Consider the following 17,052-nt stretch of genomic DNA (forward strand, 5'->3'; position numbering starts at 1 on the left):
CAGAAAAGGGGGAGGGGAAGGGGGTTCTGAAATAAATAGGGAGAGAGTGGGAGGCGGATAGAAGATGGATAGAGGAGAGGATAGGTGGAGAGGAAACAAACAGGTCGAAGAGGCGGGGATGGAGCCAGTAAAGGTGAGTGTAGGTAGGGAGTTAGGAAGGGGATAGGTCAGTCCAGGGAGGACGGACAGGTCAAGGGGGCGGGATGAGGTTGGTCGGTAGGAGATGGAGGTGCGGCTTGAGGTGGGAGGAGGGGATAGGTGGGAGGAAGAACAGGTTAGGGAGGCAGGGACGAGCTGGACTGGTTTTGGGATGCGGTAGGGGGAGGGGAGATTTTGAAACTTGTGAAATCCACATTGATACCATTGGGCTGCAGGGTTCCCAAGCGGAATATGAGTTGCTGTTCCTGCAACCTTCGGGTGGCATCGTTGTGGCACTGCAGGAGGCCCAGGATGGACATGTCGTCTGAGGAATGGGAGGGGGAGTTGAAATGGTTCGTGACTGGGAGGTGCAGTTGTTCATTGCGAACTGAGCGTAGGTGTTCTGCAAAGCGGTCATTCTGTCCTACCATGAGGTCTCGGCATCAGGGTTCAGTCTTGCACTATTGAGGCAGCTCTTTAAGTTGATAGTGTCCCTGCCCAGAGTCTGCTGCATCTCTGCCTTTGTATTATCTAACAATAGCTATTATCTGACTCTTAGAAATTCCATCAAACTCATTTATTTACACACAACTATACAGAATACTGATCTTTGTAATACAGCTCTTTAGCACCTCTCTTTGTAGAGTCTTGACAGCATGTGACTACTAATGTTGCATTATCTTTGTACATCATCATGTCATTAACATGTGCATTCTTATTATATGACAGTGGAAGTGGTGACTGAGGCAACACCAGCAGCAAGGAGACAGGAAGAGGCTGGAAACAGGAACAAAACCAGCCTTGACATGAGGGTTAGGGAAAGATACTGACTTTGAGTGAATGTCTCGTTGCCCTGCCATTTCTGGGAGCTCTCTGTGCTGCTTGAAGTCAGCAATGTGGCAGGCCATGCAGCATCTGATCAAATAGCACTATAATCAGTGGCCATTGACTGTAGCCCCAGCCCAGTCCCACCAAACTCACATTCCCGAGAACAGGGGATGAAACCCGTCCAGTGTCAGGAAGGCCTCCTGCTAAGAGCAGGAGGTTGGAAGCAGAGAAGGCAGCCCTCCCAGCAACAGTGGAAGTCATTTTCAGATTCAATGACTGCCCACAGGAAGAAATTCTTGTATGCGGCAGGTAAGGTACACAGTAGTTTCTTTCGATTTTACCAATGCTGCACCCACTGCTCAGAAAAGATTATGGTCCAAATCTTCTGATAAGGGTTAGAAGTCCTATTCTATAGATTTATTAAGGCTGTGCAAAAACCTGCATCCTCTGATGTAGATGTATAAAGTTATTTTTTTAAATTCCAGTTGCAGCAAGAGGAGGGAACGAGCCTCTCACAATGACAGTGAAATTGCAGGACTATGCCTCTTGGTGTGACAACACCACCCTGACACACAGACAGGGCAGCTTCCACAACAATTGTTATTGTTGGGGAGTGAAGCATGCATTTGGAACAACAACACAATAGGGAAGGTATTGGTTCTCACAATAACTTTTGCAAAGCTTTTTAAAAAAACTTTTATTCAGAGTGGTTTGGCTGGACATGTGGTAATGTAACCTCAAATTCTGCTGAATCACACTTATTATTGATTCAAAGAGCATTCACATTGTAAGCATGCACACAAATGGACTGCGTACTTTCAGCTGATTATTGGCAATAGTTGATCCTCTTATGAGCCTGTAACATACAAATGAACCAGCTCCCTTCCAACTCCTTTCTGATTTCGTCCCCTTCACTTCTCCCTCCCTCTCACTCACTTTTGATGATTTGCATTGGCCTTGTCAGGGCTTTGTATGTAAGTTATTCAATTGGAAAACATGGGTACTTAATATGGTAATGGTTAAAAGATGAAAAAAGCGGTGATTTGATGATGTGAATAAAAGGTTCAGTTGTGCGTAAGAACAATTCTGGATATACTTTTAAAAAAATAAAAATTGTAAACTAGCAATAAATACTACTGGATACACTGGAAAATAACAAGTTTGAACTATAATGAATGCAGCAGGGGTTCACTAGGCTTATATCCGTGATGGCTGGATTCTCCTATGAGGGGAGATTAGTTAAACTGAGTCTATGTTCACTACAGTCTAGAAGGATAAGAAGAGATCTGATTATATTGTATAAAGGGCTGGGCAGAGTAAATGCAGAGATGTTTTCCCTGGTTGGGAGTCTCAGGATATGGGTAAAGAGACAACAAGGTGCAGGGCTGGATGAACACAGCAGGCCAAGCAGCATCATAGGAGCAGAGAGGCTGACGTTTCGGGCCGTGACCCTTCATCAGAAAAGGGGGAGGGGAAGGGGGTTCTGAAATAAATAGGGAGAGAGTGGGAGGCGGATAGAAGAGGGATAGAGGAGAGGATAGGTGGAGAGGAAACAAACAGGTCAAAGAGGCGGGGATGGAGCCAGTAAAGGTGAGTGTAGGTAGGGAGTTAGGAAGGGGATAGGTCAGTCCAGGGAGGACAGACAGGTCAAGGGGGCGGGAGGAGGTTGGTCGGTAGGAGATGGAGGTGCGGCTTGAGGTGGGAGGAGGGGATAGGTGGGAGGAAGAACAGGTTAGGGAGGCAGGGACGAGCTGGACTGGTTTTGGGATGCGGTAGGGGGAGGGGAGATTTTGAAACTTGTGAAATCCACATTGATACCATTGGGCTGCAGGGTTCCTTCAGGATATGGGTAGGTCATTTTGGACTGACATAAGGAATCATGTCTTCACTCAAAGAGTGAGTTAATCTGTAGAATTCTCCATTACAGAAGGCTGTGGCGGTCCAGTCACTGAATATTTTAAAGAAAGTTTAAAGGCTTTGAGAGGTACAAGGAGAAAGCAAGAACATGGTGCTGAGTTAGAAGCTCAGCCATGACTATTTTGAATAGTGAAGCAGGCTCAAAGGGCTGAATAGCTTATTTCTGCTGCTTGTTTTTGTGGACTAGTATTGTATACAATAACATGAGTATTACTGACAGTTCCTACTAGACTACCAGTAATTCAGGCATGGCTACTAGTAATACTGGCAAAATCAACAGTTTTATTGGCACTTCCCGCTGGGTGACCAGTTTCGAAGTTGTCTTCAATTACCAGTTCAAGACAGGAACCACTCCTGGAAGGCACATTGTGTAGACCTAGCGGCAGCTTAGACCAGCTATCCCGGTGGCTGACTGATGTTGAGGCAAAGAAAGAGATATTCTGGTGTGGGGGTGTGCCACATATTGCACCATTATTATGAATGATCAGAGAAAATGCAGATGAGTGATGACTTAAAATCCTATGGATTGGGAAAAGCCTTGCAAGATTTACTAACTCAGTGCAAGAAAAATAAGAGATTTCCATTAGATTCCGCACTCAGCTAAAATTTGCTTCTGCTAGATGGTTGTTAATTTGGTTCTTTCATATCACTGGGCTCATTAATTCTTCCAAAGGGATGTCAAAACACAGTGGTGTAGCTTTTGACTCCTAATGTGAGATGTTCTCATTAATGATGTCCCAGCCAGCATCTAATAATCTGAACAGTCAGCGTGAATGTAATCTCTTATGATGTGAAGCTATGTAACCCAAGAGGTTATCATTAATCAGGAATCAACTTCAGCTTATTCATTTCTTAGGCCCTCCCTTTCTGAATCAAAATTAAATTGATGCTTTACATACAGTTGGCATTGGAGCTGAAAATTCTCTCACCTTATGAAATATGTGTGACAACAGAACTGTAAGAGATGTGTAATTGTACAGGTATTTTACAAAGGTTCACATTAGTATCCGGATGACATTCAATACTTGCTAATTACTGTAGCTGAGCTTATTACTAACACTTCCTCCCACTCTAAGCCCCCGATCACCACCCTCAACCAATTTTCGCTTCCTTTCTCCTGTACTGTGAAACTTTTGATTACCAGACCCACACCATAATGACCTGGAATTTTTTCTGCTTTGTGCCTGAAATTGGAGTGGTGTAATAATTGCCACTGAAGGAAAAGGGGTCAAAATGGCTCCAAATGTATCCCCATTCCTGGGGCCACCACCAGGAGCCTTCCACAACCTCAGCACGGAAATCAGCTACGCAATCCTCGATCTTCCTGCCACATTCAAATGACAGGAGGGCTGGTGAGATGGGGGCAGCAAAAATGGACAATTGCCTATTTTTTTGATCAAGCAGCAATTGACAAGGCTCTATAACTCTTCCAAATGGTCATTCAACACATGTCAACCTACAATGCTAAAATGTACACTTTCTAATCGTCGTCACTGAATAGCCTTTAATATTAGCAACTGTGTGCTATTTTTATTTTCTTCCTTAGGACAATTGTAGGGCCCCAAATGCTGCATTGGCAAAAGTCATCTAATTAATTATAGACTGGAAAAAGAACCTGGAGGCTTATGATCCTTAAACCCAAAGGCAACATCGAGTAACTCTCGTTATGGGATCTAATGGTACAGTACAAAAGGAAGCCATTCAGCCTATAGAATCTGTGCCAATTCTTTCAATCAGTAGTCTAGTTAATTCTACTTACCTGCCCATCCCTATTTCACTGCAACATTTTCTTCAGGGATTTATCTACTGTCCTTTTGAAAGCTCCTAATAAACTTATATCCATTAATCCATCTTGTAATTTTTTTTTGTGAAATAAGTTTTTGACTTAGTCATTTGACAGTAATTTAAAATCTATGCCCTTTAGTTTTCACACCTTCAGCCATTGAAAATGTTTCCCTTTATTTACTAAATCTCCATGATTTTAAACACCTCTATCAAATCTCCTCTTGATCTTCCCAGCTTGAACAGTAATAAGACCAGCTTCTCCACTCTCCATTTAATTCCTCAACCTTGAACCATACAAGTAAATCCCTCTGTGCCTTCTCCAAAGTCTCCACATCTTCCCATAGTGTGACACCCAGAATTAAACATAATGCTCTAGATGGGGTGTAATTAGTGTTTAATACAGATTATCATAAATTCCTGGCTTTAGTATTGTGACAATGCTGTGGCTTTAAGAGGTGTGGTTTGTCCTGTTTTTTAGGACAGATATTAGGGTACAGGTGCCGAGCAGTCTATGAGAAGGTAAGCAACTTGTGAAGCCTTGGGGTTTTTTTTAAAGCCGGAACAATAAAAGCAGTCTGAGTTGGTGTGGTCAAGTTCCCACCCACAGCACAAGGGATTTTTAGTTTTTAGTTTTCAACAGTAGTTGCTGTTGGGGTTTTGAAGAAGTGAAAGCTATTTTTCCTGCTTTTGATTACAGCCAAAAACTGGGAGGTCTCTTCCAGGGCTGCAAGATTGCATGTGAGACAAATCTATTCTCTGAATTTGCTTTTTGCCAAGAGTTAGGGGATGTTATTATACTGGAACAGTTAGTTAGTAATAGTTGCTGCATCTGTTATTCTGTTAAGTTTTCCATAGAGTTGTTATTCCAAGTTCCTCATTCTTTTGTTGTATTTTAACTAAAGTATTTCAATAAACTGTGTTTTGCTTAACATCGATTAGTTTGACCAATCAAAATGTATCTGGAACACAACACCTTACATTTTCCTTTAAAATAAGAAAAAGGTAGTGTCTAGGCTATCTTCTAAGTATATTTTGAGGGGGTCTGGTCTGGTCCATAACAGTGCTCTTTGCGAAATGTGTTAAGCTAAAGGTCCAAAATGTTTTATGAATTGTTTTCTTAATCTGGTCTCCCACCATCAAGATTTGTTCACAGAAAATCCCCCGGCCTCCTTCTTCTTGAATTCTTTTAAAATGACAAAACCAAATAAAAAATATTGTCCCTCCTCATTCTTCACACTAAAAAGTATCATCTCACACTTTATTGCATTAAATTTCACCTGCTATGTATCCATCCATTCCGGCAGCATTTCTATGTCTCTTCAAAGTTCATCGCTATCTTTCTCATGTTTAGTACACTCAAAAATGTATCCTATGCAAATTTCAAAGGCGTGTCTTATAACCTCAATATGAAGACAAAATCATTAACCTAAGCTAAAAACACCATTGGTCCTAACCACCACTCCCTCTAAGTTATGCCACATTATAATCTTAATGGAACTGCACAGTGCAATAAACAAGCAAAACACAGCTCAGGGAAATTCGAGAGAACATTGGTCTCAGTACTAATTCTAGGAATACCACATTGTATTCCCCTCTGGTTTGAAAAATAGCCATTCACCATACCAGATGTTTTGAGGAAGGGTCACTGGACCCAAAACGTTAACTCTTGATTTTTCTTCACAGATGCTGACAGACCTGCTGAGCTTTTCCGGCAACTTCTGTTTTTATTCACCATACCTTGTTTTTTTTAATCCATTAACCAATCTTGTAGCCATGCTGCAAATGCCTTTTTGTACCCGTGTCCTTTAACTTTGTTAAAAATTTTAACATGTGGTAATTTATCAAACATTAGCAGTATGATGATACTGACTGATAGTAGTACTGGAAAACTCAGATCTCATAGTAAGCCCTGGCTTGATAGACCATACATTTATTTTTTCTTTTCCTTTATCCTGGGGATAAGTTATTGAACATATTCAAAAGAGTCTGACAATGTACTTTTAAAAAAGAACAATAATGTTTGTTACACAAAAGAGAAAACACAAACTATATTTGATTACATAAGAACTGATTAAAGAAATACCAGAATGCAAATCAGAAGAAAAGATTCATTAAAGTCATAGACAGTAAAACCCCAGTGAAGGGTCACCCCTATCTGCACATTAAACTCCTTTAACGACACACCTGTGTTCAGGATTCTTTTCCGTACATTTCTCTGCATTTACAAGATACAACTTCAACTAATGTCTGTCCTAAAGATCTTTACACAAGCTGTAAATTTAGCTCACTACCATGACTGAATATCGGTTCCTGAAACTTATACCTTCAACAGCCTTGTAGGATTTCTTCTTCTCTGATGCTTCCTCAAAATTCTGCTTCTAGAGATTTCTTCTCAGCAATGCAGGATAACTCCTGACCATTTTTGCTGCAACTAACAACACCCCTACTGTTATGAACTGCCTCTGTCTGAATGAATCTGCTCTGGCCATTCTGTCTCTCCCTATGTTTTACAAAACTCAAGTCAGCAAACGACCTTAATAATTCTATCCACCAGTGGCTTGCTAATCTTTTAGCTGACATCATTGGTTGAAAATGCTTTGTTTTTAATCTTACTGTTCAAAATGACTGTCTGACATTCAATTTTTAAAAGCCAGAAAAATCAAAAAAAAATCAGCTATAAAACTGAACATTAACATCTATTTTTTCTTCTATTTTAGAATCCACATTCCCAAATAACACTATGTTATAAACCTTCATCACACCATATCAGTAGATTATTGCTGACGGCGTTTAACATAGGAACACAATAAATAAAAGTATATTGAGGTAGCAATCTTATTGACATTCAAAGCAAAACCACACTACAGCTCAACTGGCCTCAATCATGCAATTTACTGAAACTAGGTAACCAGTGACCAACACCAATCCGGTTTAAATGCATTACTGCAATTAAATTTTAAAACTCAATTTTAAAAAACTGGCAAAGTATCAAAGCCTGATTACCAGAGCTCAGTGTGCTACGTTCTGTTTGTGTAGTCACTCAGCTCCTATCATGTGGAACTGCACATCTAAACACATGTTTTATAACAAAATAAAGTCTGAAGTCTCTCATCTGAAAAGCTAATCAGAACACCAAATCACCCTCATAGGCTTCAAATGTATTGTTCTGGGGCCCAGTGGATTTGTCAAATTCAGGATGTCATGCCTAAATTTCAATGCATAATTTTCAGTAATGTTGGATATTGGCACATCTGAATATCAAGTAATTGTTGTAGTTTGAAGTTTCAGGTCCCTTTTTGATTATATTTGATCATTACAATTGAACATTTCAAAATCCTAAAGTAAATTGTTCTGCAACTAGGCCAGATTTCTCCTCCATAACAATTAATCTGTTGTTCCTAAAGGCATTCAGTTTGCTTCTCATTCATAGGCATAACTAAGTACACATTTAACACACGGTCAACATATAAAGCAAAGCAGCAATGGTACTCCTTTTCAACTGTTTGCTGATGGTCTTATGCTGAGCAACATTACATAATATGATGCTATTGAATCAAATAAATGACACATTACAGAAAATGATGGAAATATTCAACAGATCTGGTAGCATTCGCGAACAGATTAAAAAAAAATTCAATTGCCCATTTGTTAAAACTGACAAAAGGTCATCAACCTGAAATATGGACTCTGTTTTTCTCTCCAAGATGCTACCAGACTTGTGAATATTTCCAACATTTTCTGCCTTTATTTCAGATTTCGAGAAGTTTCAGTAATTTGTTTTAGTGTGAATCATACATTTTGTTTTGTTAAACCCCATTTTGGAAAGAAATTTTGCTTTTTATTGCATGAAATATGTGGGTGGCGCTAGCATTTGTTGCTCATCCTTAATTGCTTGTCACTGGCTTGGCTATTTCAGAGGACATTTCAAAGTCAACCATATTTCAGTGGATCAGGAATCACATGTAAGTGAGGCCAGGCAAGGATGGCAAATTTCTTTCCCTAAAGTGAAGCAGGTGGATTTTTATAATAATCAACAGTGGTTGCCATTAGACAAGTGATTTTTTCTTTTAATTATAGATTTTGTTAAATTGAAATGCTACCATTTGCCATAGTGGGATTCATACCCACATCCCCAGAACATCAGCCTGAGGCTGTACACTACTAATCCAGTGAAATGACCACAATGCCAATGGAAATGTGCTACAGTTCAATAATAAAGCTTAGTTACAATGAAAATAAATTGGTTTTAAAATCTACAAAGTTTTTCAGAAACGGTTATCCCCTCCAACATCAAAAAGGTGAATACACTCACGTATTTTATACTTTGAAATAATAGAAAGCCTGCAGGGTTGTGACTTGATGCAATTAATGTCAAGAGTGACTGATAAAAATATTGATTTGAAAGCAAAGTTTAATCATATTCCAATCTGCAGACTTGACGATTGAATTACTGTCTTTATTTTATGCAAGATTTTAGCTGTTAAATGTGCATCTGTACTGATTTTTAAACTATTGGTGTGGCACTTCAAGTGTTCATCTAAGTGTTTCTTAAATTTGTGACGATTCCTGCCTCTGCCATTCTTTCAGGAGTGAGTTCCACATACCCATCGCTGGGGGGTAATATCGCGTATGGCATGTATTAGTATGGGTTAGGATGTAGTAGTGAGTTGTAGTTACCTTAATAAGCATCAATCATTTAAATCTCCTGAAATTATTTCAAACATAATTTACCTCAACACCCAACACCTTTTGGGAGAAAGAATTCTTCCTTGAATCCCCTCTAAACCTTCAGTCCCTTCCACAAATCTATGTCCCTGGTTATTGACCCCTCAACGAAAGGGAAAGAAATTCTTCCTATCTATGCACCATATAATTTTGTAGATCCGTATCATGTTCCCCTTCTCTACTCTAAGGAAAGCCACCCCAGCCTATCTAATCTCTCTTCACAAATAATTGTTCCAGCCCAAGGCAAGCTCCCAATGAAACTCCTTTGCACCCTCTCCAAAACATTCACATCTTTCTTGTAGTGTGGGTGGCCAGGACTGCACACAGTACTCCAGCTGCGACCTAACTAACGTCTTACACAGTTCCATTATAACATTCCTGCTCTTGTATTCAGTGTCTCAACTGCTGAACTCAAGTATCCTAATGACCTTCCTAACCACTTATATGTTTGTACTGTTGACTTCAAGGATCTGTGGACATGCACACCAAAGTTCCTCTGATTTCCTGGAGAAAATGAATGATTTCTATTTCTGATAGAGATCTAGGCACCTATCTATTCAGCAGGCTTGATTCAGTCTAGTCTGGTTTTATTCAAGACTCACTGAATCCTTGTCACACAAGAATATAATTTACTCTTGGCAAACCAATAAAGTAGAATTGGTGGTGGAGCAAAAGTGGTAGCATACACTTAGGTTTTTAAAAGCCTTTCAGGATGGCAGATGGAACTGTTGCAGGCCTAACAATTCTCTTCTGATTCGCCGAGGAAATGGAGGTTGGAGGTTTCTGATGCTGAAATTATAGTGGCTTACAGGTTTCTGGGGAATTGCTCCATTTGAGATGTAGTTAAACCCCTGTACCAAAGATCTGGCTTCATTCTTCAAAATCTGTAGATGAATGTCTGGTTCTGCCTTTTCTGCTTGTTAGTGGGGTTTTTTTTAATTATTCACTTATGGGTTGTGGATATCACTGGCTAGCTAACATTTATTGTCCATCCCTGGTGGCCCTGGAGAAGGCGGTGATGAGCTGCCTCCTTGAACTATTGCAGTCCATGTGTTGTAGGTAGACCTACAATGCCCCTAGGGAGGGAATTCCAGATTTTGACCCAACATCACTGAAGGAATTGTGATGTATTCCCAAGTCAGGATAGTGAGTGGCTTGGAGAGAAACTTGCAGGTTGCAATGTTCCCACGTATCTGCTACCCTTGACTCTGAGATGGAAGCGGTCATACGTTTGGAAGATGCTGTCTAAGGATCTTTGGTGAGTTTCTGTAGTACATCTTGTAGATGGCACACACTGTTACTACTGGATGTGGGTGCTGGAGGGAGTGGATGTTTGTGAATGTGGGTATAATCAAGAGGGCTGCTTTGCCCTGGATGGTGTCAAGCTTCTTGAATGTTTTGGGAGCTGCATCCATCCAGGCATGTGGAGAATATTCCATCACACTCCTGCCTTGTAGATGATGGACTGTTTTAGGGAGTCAGGAGGTGAAGTACCTGGTGCAGGATTCCTAGACAAACTGTTCTTATATCTATTGTATTTGTATGACTAGTCCCATTCAATTTCTGGTTAACAGTAGCTACTAAGATGTCAGTAGCGGTGAATTCAATGTTAAAGCCATTGAAGGTCAAGGGGAAGTAGTTATACCGTATCTTATTGGAGATGGTCATTCCCTGGAATTTGTGTGATGTGAAAGTTACTTACCACTTTTCAGCCCAAACTGGATATTATCCAGATCTTGCTGCATTTGGACATGGACTGCTTCAGTATCTGAAGAGTTGCAAATGGTGCTGAATATTGTGTAATCTTTGGTGAATGACCCCACTTCTGAATTTATGGAGGGAAGGTAATTGAGGCAGCTGAGGATGCTTAGAACACTGCACTGTGGAACTCTTGCAGATATGTCCTGGAGCTAAGATGACTGATATCCAAAAACCACAACCATCTTCCTTCATGCCAGGTCTGACTCCAACAAGTAGAGAATTTTCTCCCCCTAATCTGCATTAGCTCCAATTTTGCTAGGGCTCCTTGATGCCAAGTTCAGTCACTGTCACCTCACCTCTGGAATTCAGCTTTTTTCCGTGTTTAAACTAATGCTGGAAGTTAACCTGGCAGTGTCTTTTCTTTAGCTTTTTTAATATTTTTAATATCCTCTCAATGGAACGTGCCAAAAGGTCATTTACATTTTAATTTCCTGACCAAAGAAGAAGGTTAACCTACAGGTTTGGACAATTCCATGTATATTTGGCAGATATGAAGGGAGAAAAAAATAATCACCTGACTTCAACTTGTTCCAAAGTCAATTGTCCACTCTCTATTTCTTTTTAAAAGTAAAATGTCTATTTAGGGAGCAATAGTGGCATAATAGTAATGTCAGTAGGCCAGCAATCCAGAGGCCCTGGCTAATCCATCGGGAACATGCATTCAAAGACCCCCATATATTAATCAAGATGTGGAGGTGCCAGTGTTGGACTGGGGTGGACAAGGTCAAAAAGCACACGACACCAGGTTATAGTCCAACAGGTTTATTTAAAATCACAAGCTTTCAGAGTCTTACTCCTTCTTCAGGTGATAGTAGGACAAGTAGTATCAGATATCAATTTTATAAGTAGAAGATCAAAGAGTCATAGTATTGATACAATTGTATTGAACAAATTTAAGATGGCTGTTAAATCTTTAATCAGTTACAAAGGTGATGCAGGTTTCGATTGATTAATATGTAAATCCTAGAATTGCTTTCAAGTCACTGTTCCGAGATAACTAAAGGTTTTAATAGTATACACAAGAGGTGACATTTCAGGTCAGACAATGCATTTTAGGTGTGAGGTCTTGTTTAGAATCTGTCTGTGTTTTAACTTGGAGTCAGACTAGTTTTATTTCCAAAGCAGGAATTTATAAAATGCCACATTCACGGTCTACAAATTGTGTGCTTTTTGAATAAAATAGAATGTATCCCTAACTACAAATCTGCAAATGCAAATACACATACACCCCATAGATTTATATGTGTGTGCACGCGTGCGTGCGTGAGAGAGAAGGTCTGTGTGAGTGTGTCTATGTGTGCATGTGTGCATCTGTGAGAACGAGTGTGAGAGTGTGTTGTGCGGTGGGGTCACCTGTAGTGCGACATGAATCCAAGATCCTGGTTGAGGCTGTCCTCATGGATACCGAACTTGGCTATCAGCCTCTGCTCAGTGACTCTACATTGTTGTGTATCCAGAAGTCCGCTTTGGAGGGCGTTCACCCAAAGATCTGAGGTGGAATGTCAGTGGTCAAGGACAGCCTCAACCAGGATCTTGGATTCACATCATACTACAAGTGACCCCACCACACTGTACACTTACACATACACACCCTCTCCCTCCCTGTCTCCCTCTTGCATGCACGCACGCATACACGATTCTATGGGGTGAATTTGCATTTGCAGATTTGTAATTGCAGATATGTAATTGCAGATACATTCTATTTTGTTCAAAAGGCACACAGTTTGTAGACAGTCAATGTGGCATTTTTTAAATTCCTACTTTGGAAATAAAACCAATCTGAATCCAATCAGGACAGATTCTAAACAAGGCCTCACACCTAAAATGCACTGTCTGACCTGAGATAACATCATTCAAGATCATGATCATCTGAAACCAACTCCATTGGGCCAGCCATGTCTTTTGGATGCCTGCATTCCAACTGTCAAAGCAAATCACCTTTGCCCAGTTCAAGGAAAGCACGCAAAAGATAGGACGACAAAGGAAGCATTTCAAAGAGTCCCTGAAAGCTTCCCCCAAGCAACGTAACATAGATGTCAATGCACGGGAGACTGTTGTTTCGAAGAAACCAACCTGGATGAAGCTCCTGTATGAAACATCACAACTTTTTTGAGAATTCTTTGGCAGGAGGAAGAATGATTAAGGAACGGGAATAAGGATGTCAGTGACCTCAAAGCAAAGGACCAATTCCACCTCCCAGAAACCTGGCCAAATGCGCGGTGGGAGATGTGGCTCTAGGATCAGGCTCATCAGCCACATAAGGACTCACAGAACACGTGACCAGTAACACTGAATTTCCTCGGTTGACAATCATAACAAGTCTGATTGTCCATGTCACATCTGAGAATTGTAATATTCAGGGAACTTGGTGGTATAATGAGTTAGATCTAATTTTGCTTAGTAATAAGAGCAGAGCTTGTTGTGAGATTTGCAATAGGTCACCCAGGTCAATACAAGAGTCAGGAACAGATGTATAGGAGCAGAGGCAGTGCATCGATAGTGGAATCATTCTGCCTCTGGCTCTGAATAGTCGGCACTCAAGAAGTTGTCCCAGGAGCCAATTGGATAAATTTAAAAATTACTAAAATAAAGACACCAAAACTACCTCACTGCTGGTTCATTCAGCTGAAATGACAAAATCTGTTGTGGAGAAAGTGATTGAGGAAGACAGTTTTGATGCTGGTTGTCAATCAGAATTTCATGCTTCCCATAACAAACAGAAAAGGCCCATTTAAAGTGTGTTTCTATCAACAGAGGTGAATAGTAAGAAAAGAACCCATGTTTGCATGGAGTTATATTACTGCTGCTAGCTAGTTAGCCAGATGACTAGATTGTTGTGTAGAATAAAGCTAATAGTATCGAATAAACCCTGTACCAGTCATGCTTGTTGATCGAAACCTGCCTCCTCACCTGACTCCATGCTTGAGGAGTTTTCTTTCTTCTAATATTTGATATTCCCTTTAACCGTACAACCCAGCAGTCTATGGAAATTGTAACATTCAGTGAACTTGTTGTTCCAAAATTTGTTACATTTGATTTTGTCTCCTAACAAGAACAAGACTTGTTGCAAGGTTTTAAGAAGTCACCCAGATCAGTTCAATGGTCAGTGAACAGGGTCAGATAGACAGAAGCAAAGAAATTGGGTCCATGCAGGAAAAGTACTTCAGTCTTCAGTCATCTTCTTGGCAGCAACTCTATGTGAACGGAGGGCTGGAGAAGACCCAACAGTCATTTGGATTGCTTCATGCAGTTTGGATTTAGAGAAGCTCTGGAAGCCAGCAGGTGTAGCTAAATGTTTGGATTAGGGTTCAGGAAAAGTCCTGGGAACTGTGAAGGTTTGAAGGACACCTGTGAGCCATTAATAGTTCAGCATGACTAAGAATGGAGGTGAAGGTAGCTGATAAGTATTTGTTTGATGCAGCAAGGAACATGAGAGTTCAAAGAAACCCAGAAATAGTACTAGCTTAGTGAAGCTAGACAGCTAGAAGATTAAATTGTGCCCATGAGTAGGTGCTGGAGTGCAGCTTTCAGAATCCAAGGGAGTGTAGTCCCATGAAAGGAGAGTGAAAAACCAGGATGTGGTTGAGGCAATTGGAGCTGATTTTGAGAGCATTCCAGATCTACATCTTTGTAGAATTGAAACCTTTTGTAAAGTTTTATTGAGTCTGTATGACCTATGGTGTCACTAATATGTGGAGGCAGGGGAACGTTGAGAAATCCATGATCTCCACTTTGTTCACATTTGCTATTTGATGAGTCCCTGTGGGGTATTTGACTACAGTTTGTCTGTTACCAAAATTGACCTCATAGTAATTCTTATTGTTAAGAATATAAACTGAACATACAATATAAATTACTATTCTCATTTTGTATAGTCAGGTTTATTTTGCCTTTTCAAATCTGAGGAATTTTATGGCTTTATTCTCTGAGGAAGTACCTAGGATTTCAAACTTTGTCAACTTTTTCAAAAATGTTGATGGATCCCTGGCCAAAGCATTAATATTAATTTGGCAGTCTTTTCTGGGATGGCAAACCAAGATCACAATTATCTAGGTGTCTAAAAAAACAAACTATAATTCATGGTTATTTCTAAATCCTGACATTCTATATTGATTCATTTCAGATACATGATAAATTTTGCATTGTGCAGAATTTGCTAACAGGAGAAATTAAAAAGGCTATTCGTAAATCTGGAAAAGTATAATGGTGAAAAATAAAATTACACCACAGATTTTGTTCTGGTAGCTGGACACCAATAAGATCTACTCAAAATTTATTTAGTGGGACAAAACAAGCATGATAATGAAACTTTTATGCACATAATACAACAATAAGTAAAAGTGGAACTAGAATTTTATTTGTATTTCTCAAAAAGGTGCTTTTTTGTGTCTGAAATCAAAGACCAAGTATTCAGTTTTCAAAATTTTGATATGAATTTAAAACCATAGTCTGCTACTGAATCAGTCTCACTGTTTTGAAGATTCTAACAATCTATTGCATTTGGCTTTCAGGTGCACAGCATAATTGTATATTATACCAGTGGACAGTCTGTCCCTCCCAAGAAGTGGAATAGACAATCTTTCTATTAATCTGACACAACACTTAGAAATATCCTCAGATCACTGTAACTGCATGCTACTCAAAAAGACTGAAAGCTTTCCAAGGCCGTTTCTATCCAAAGAGTTTTTGCATTCCAATTAATACTGACTCTATTGACAGCCTTTTCACACTCATTAAAGTGCGAGATGTCAGTGTTCAAGAATATCATGTTTTCCAATTTAACAGTAGTGCAAACATTTAAGATTAACTAGCAATTCAAGAACAGTGGCTATGTTTAATATGGATTCATATGATTAAATTCCAGCCAAGTCTTTTTAACTTCAACCTAGAACAATGTGATGTTTATTATACTTAAGATCTAGCATGGCTGTGACTACAGTGGTGAAGTCATTGGAAGCAATTTTACTGGCTCGGGACCATAATTCATCTCAAAGCTCTCTGCTCCTGTTGAAGAAAGATGACCTGCATTTGTTTAATGTTAATTTCAAAGTACCTCATTCTATGCCTTCGAAGTACTGTGACTGTTGTTAGGTTGACAAACAGAGCAGCTATTTTGTACATAATTTGGAGTTAGAATAAGCCACTCAGCCCTTGCTGCACCATTCAATAAGATCATGACTGATTTGATAGCTCTGTATTTCTGACTATCTCAGATTACCTTTCAGCCACTTTTTGCTTATCAAAAGCAATATCGAAAAGCTTGTAGCAAGATCTTACAAAAGAAAAAAATGTAACGAATATATTATTTGTGTTTGAGAGTGTTTAAAATTTATTCACAGGATGAGGGCATCACTGGTGAGGCAGCATTTATTGGGCAATTAGAGATGGGCAGAGGGCAGTTAAGAGTCAACTACATTGCTATGTAACTGAAGTCACAGTCCAGACCAGGTAAGGATGGCAGTTTCCTTCCCTAAAGGACATTAGTGAACCAAATGGATTTTTCTTGACAATCGAAATGGATTCATGATCATTGTTAGACTCTTAATTTCATTAGACTGTTAACTCCAGAACTATTTTTATTTAAATTCAAATTCCACCATCTGCGTGATTCGAACTCAGGTCCCCAGAATATGATCTGGGTCTCTGGTTTAACAGTCGATCGATAATACCACGAGGCCATTGCCTGCTGGAGAATGGAAAAGCAATGTTAGCCAGATGATTTTATTTCAAAAGTCTCTTTAACTGAGAATAAACATAATTCTGGAAAGAAATATATAATTAGAATTCCTGGTAAGCACCTCAATTTGGAGCAATGTAATCAGGCTGCCACTGGGGAGAGAACCATTAATAAACACACACACACACACACACACACACACACACACACACACACACACA

This window comes from Rhincodon typus, chromosome 17, assembly GCF_021869965.1.
Source record: "Rhincodon typus isolate 14 chromosome 17, sRhiTyp1.1, whole genome shotgun sequence".
NCBI classification, from domain to species: domain Eukaryota; kingdom Metazoa; phylum Chordata; class Chondrichthyes; order Orectolobiformes; family Rhincodontidae; genus Rhincodon; species Rhincodon typus.